Below are 5,272 nucleotides of genomic sequence, written 5' to 3'. Positions count from 1 at the left end.
TCTAGCCTTTCCCAAGGAAAGACTAGGACTTGAGGAATCGAAAATAATTCATCCACTTAACTTACCTTCATACTTAGAGGTTAACAAAGTGGGAGAAAAATCCAATTCTAGTCACAATTGATAAGGATAACTAGGATAGGACTTCTAGTTCTTCATACCTTGCCAAGAGTTTTATTATTATTATTTTATCTTTCTTGTCATTCAACTAACTTTTTACCTTAATCCAAAACCCCAAAACACACTTTTTCATAACCAATAATAAGAACACCTCCCTGCAATTCCTTGAGAAGACAACCCGAGGTTTAAATACTCGGTTATCAATTTCAAAGGGGTTTGTTACTTGTGACAACCAAAACGTTTGTATGAAAGGACTTTTGAAGGTTTAGAAACTATATCTTGCACCTTTATCTGTCTTACTGTATAATGATAGAATTAGTGGAATTTGATTTGTAATTGTTTTGAAGAGCTTCTTTACTTTTAATCAAGTTGGCAAGAATCATATAGTTGCATTCATATATATAGGATTGCATTGCATTGCAGGAGTTTCTACATGTTCATACTTATTTATTTTATCTCCTTCCATTAAGCATGAGGACATGCTAATTTTTAAGTGTGGGGAGGTTGATAAACCACTATTTTATGGTTTATATTGTGTTTAATTGTGTGGTTTTATCATGATCCTTACCCACTTATTCATTAATTTAGCATGCATTTATATTTCCTTCCTGAAATTATTACATGATTGAAAACTGCTTCCTAGAGACTTTTAATTATGTATTTTAATTCTCCTTTATTCCATTCGATGCCGTGATCTGTGTGTTAAGCGTTTCAGGCTTTATAGGGCATGAATAAGTTGGAGATTGGAAAGGAAGCTAGCAAAAATGGAAGGAACACAAGAAATTGAGGAGATAACCAGCAAGAAGTGACGCGGCCGCATGGCTCACGTGACCGCATGGAAGAGGAGAAATCGCAGTGATGCGGCCGCATGGCTCACGCGACCGCGCAGAATGAAAAAGCACAAGCGACGCGGAGGCGTGGATGACGCGAACACGTGGCAGGGAAAAACACGAATGATGCATCCGCATGGATGACGCGATCGCGTGACATGCGTGTAACGACCCAACTTCCAATACGTCATGATCGTACCAAAAGTAAGGCGTTACTGACCTGTTTTCCTTATTAACTATTTACTATTAAGCCTTTAGTTCGATATCGCGATTCAATTTTAGTAAAAATACCAGAAATTTTTGTTTTTGTTTATTAAAATCATATAGCAAACATCACCAAGTAATAATAATCACATAATTACTAATAATAATTTCTGTCATATAAAAGATTTAAAATAAAACTTAGATATAAATCCTATCCCTCTGTATAAAATAAAAATCTTAAGCAATAAGGGCGAGGGAATTCTATGAAAGAAACTCAAGTCATAAACTTAACTCGTAAATAAGGTTTAACAATCGCCCGCAGCTTCGAACGGAGTCTTCGAACCTGTGTCACTGAAAGGGTGGAAGATTTTGGGGTGAGAACAAACCACACGTTCTCAGTAAGGAATGGGAATGCCGTAAAAGTAATGATTAACATGCAAATAATTAACTTTGCTTAATAAACATTCTTTGTCAACCCTTTGAAATACTTTTTAATCTTATTTTAGATAAATAGTTACTTTCTTTAGATTCCTAAACCCAAAACAGATCTCAATCACAAAATTTGACATATTAAATATCTTTCAGCCACATAATTGATTCTCAGTCACAACAAACAGTTATCAATCATCTTTATACATTCACAAACTACTAGCACCAGTAAGTAACTCAATTAATCACACAAACAAATCACAATAAAATAAACAACACAATCACAGAGAAGTAATATAAGCAAACACAACTAAATCCAAATGCACAACCAATATGATGCATGTCTGTCCTAAGCAGGCCATGAGCTCACGTGTCGGTTTACACCCTGCAGCCCGACATTACCTAGGAACAAGTCCCAGATATGGCTTCCCTTTATGTCCTTAGTGCATATGTGTCGGTGGTAAGAATACCACTCCTTCGTGACTACCGGCAGTCGGCACAAAGCCCGACCTCATAATATACGCACAAGGGGAAACAGTGATCCTCAGTTCGTGGGCGTCCCCGAGATCATTTCACAAACAAAACAGAGATCTTCAGTTCGTGGGTTATACCCGAGATCAATACACAATAACATAGCGATCTTCAGTTCGTGGGTTATACCCGAGATCAATACACAGCAAACATTGATCTTCAGTTCATGGGCTATATCCAAGATCAACATACAACAATTCATGGGTTATTCCCGTAATCAATGATTATCAGTCCGTGAATTTTTCCGGCATATAAAACAAATAACAATCTATAGGTTTTCCCCGAGATCAATGATCATTCAGTTCGTGGGTACTTCCCAAATTTTACCAATTTATCAATTCATGGATTTTCCCCGTAGTTAAACAACTAACAGTTCGTGGGGTTTTCCCGTATTTTATCACTTTTCATTTTCCTTTCTAAAACTCAACAATCCATATATCAGTTCCCCATTCTCTTTTCCCTTTGAATCCTTAACATATTTTCTTAAACCTTTCTTAACTTTCTCAAGCATTCGTTCGTAAAAATCTCAATTATCAATTCAGTTCATAATCTCTGCTTTAGCAACCTTGAGTCAAGCCAACTTTAAAACTATTTTTCAGTTTAGTCCTCTATCAAAAGACTCAAGAAAATCATTTATTTTAATTTCATTAAACACCTTTCAAAACATAGCCTCTCATTAGAAGTAATCAAATAAAACTTAAATAATCATTTTTCAAATCCAAATCTTCTAAAATAATTTCTCAAATAAAACCTCAAATTTTATAAAATTTCGGCAGTACCTCCCCTAAAAACTCGGACTTAGCCACCCTTACGGGTTCCCTCTTTCTCAACAAGTCTCCCCCTTTCCTCAACAACTACCAAATAAGAGGTTCTCAAATCAGTCAAAAAATTCACAATTTACAATAGCCAACAGTTCGGTCATAACCCACAATTCCCACATAACCCATCAATTCAACTTTCACCTCATCAATTCGTAACTAACTTTCACTTATCATATGATTCTTTCAAAATTAAACTCAATAAACTAGTATTCCAAGAAACTTGGTGTTGAGGTAATTTGATCACAATAAAAACTTGTACCATCTCTCTTATAATTCTGTTATTGTTTCCTAAGAAAATGCAGAAAAACAGCAGCAAGTAGTAAGTTTGATAAATTCCTTAAAAATCCAGTTTTCACCCAATGCCTTTCAAAATTCACGACCTCAAACAAGACTCTTTTAGCTTTTTATTGAATCACATTCCAGATTAATACCATGTGATATGAAAAAGTTATGAAGTGAGAAACACAGCCAGGCCTTTTAGAATTCGGTTTCCAAAATCCAGTGAGTTATCCATACTCTTTTCAACATATCTACTTGGTTAAATAGGATATTGACATGAAATTTAAAATGAAGATTTTGGACACAGGAAGCTTGAAAATGCCGTTAGTTTCAGCTCAAATACTTACCAGAATTTAAGGTTAAGTGAGTTGGAAGTTGGTGCTTCTGCAGTAAAGAAACAGAATTTTCTGCAGAAACCATCAATCTTCAAAAATTCATTTCTCCAAAAATACTCATCAATAAATTCTGAATTTTTTATGAATGCCAAGCATAATTTTCCATATACACTCTTCATCATTCAAACACACAATAACTCATCAATTCACACCAGCAAGCTCAGCAACAAAAGTAACACCATTTATTCTATCCCTTACAACATTTAGTACGCACAATCATCAAATCAATCACCAACTACAGTTATAATTCAACTCAATAACAAAGCCCAAAGACATTCGTAGCCTTAACCTGAATTCAATAATCCAATTGAAGCACTAAAACATCATCAAACTTACTCCAAATTTCACAACCTCAAACCAAGCTTATTTCTATTAATTAGTCTCTCATAACAACAAAACTAATTACATTCACAGCAATAATCAAAACTCAATTCATCAGTTATCCATACCACAGCTTTTCAATAATTAACTCGGCATATTTCAATTTAATAAACTATACTAAATTAATCATTGTTCACAACAGCATCTAAATTCAATCACAACTCAGAATAATCACAACAATTAACTAGTTTCAAATGCATTTCAAATCATTCATGTCAATTAAGAAATTCTTAACCATTTGCACTTATCCAAATAACTTTGTAGGCATTCTAAATTAAAAATGTTAAATCCCCTACCTCGACTAGCCGAAACCGTCGAAAATTCACTAAACGCAGCTGCTCCATTAGCAGTTTCCAGCACCTATTTCCATGGCAGCAACAATGACAAGGTTAAACGCCTCCTCTCCTCTCCGATCTGGGATTCCAGAAGTAGCAGCCAAACAGGGCCAGCAGCAACGTGAGGTGGTCACGGTGAATTCAAATAGGATAATAGTAAAAATTATGGAAACTCCATGCTAACTCAAACTAAAGCAAGAACCAGAATGCCTTACCTCCATTAGACAATAATAACAGAACGAGAAAACAACGGCAGCAGGAACAGCAGCCCAGGGGTGACGGCGATGCGGCTCCCCCACCAGTGACCAAGAAGCACGGCAGAGGCGTTTACCCCACTCAACGGCGTTTTCTCCCTCAACTGGCCTTCCTCCACCCATAAGCTCCTCTCTCAGCGGACCAGAGAAGCCTAAACGGAGCTCCATCATGACCCTCTGCTTTGGACAGCGACGCTGATGAGCGGATAATTTATACGCTTTTTGGCATTGTTTTTACTTAGTTTTTAGTATGATTTAGTTGGTTTTTAGTATATTTTTATTAGTTTTTAATTAAAAATCACATTTCTGGACTTTACTATGAGTTTGTGTGTTTTTCTGTGATTTCAGGTATTTTTTGGCTGAAATTGTGGGAGCTGAGCAAAAATCTGATTCAGGCTGAAAAAGGACTACTGATGCTGTTGGATTCTGACCTCCCTGCACTCAAAGTGGATTTTCTGGAGCTACAGAACTCCAAATGGCGCGCTCTCAATTGCGTTGGAAAGTAGACATCCAGGGATTTCCAGCAATATATAATAGTCAATAATTTGCTCAAGGATAGACAACGTAAACTGGCGTTCAACGCCAGTTCCATGTTCCAGTCTGGCGTCCAGCGCTAGAAACAAGTTACAAGTTGGAGTTCAACGCCAGAAACAGGTTACAACCTGGCGTTGAACGCCCAAAACAGCCCAAGCACGT

General features: G+C 36.5%; 1 long non-coding RNA gene across 1 annotated transcript; it reads right to left on the bottom strand.

Moving 5' to 3' along the window:
* On the bottom strand, positions 1,452-4,722 carry LOC110263349. The gene is made up of 3 exons (XR_002348832.1): positions 4,538-4,722; positions 4,284-4,401; positions 1,452-1,502 (listed from the first exon to the last, which is right to left on the bottom strand). It is a non-coding gene; the product is annotated as an uncharacterized LOC110263349 (long non-coding RNA).

Source organism: Arachis ipaensis, chromosome B06 (assembly GCF_000816755.2).
Source record: "Arachis ipaensis cultivar K30076 chromosome B06, Araip1.1, whole genome shotgun sequence".
NCBI lineage: Eukaryota > Viridiplantae > Streptophyta > Magnoliopsida > Fabales > Fabaceae > Arachis > Arachis ipaensis.
Note: the sequence above shows the minus strand (reverse complement) of the source record. Positions and strands in the feature narration are given on the sequence as shown.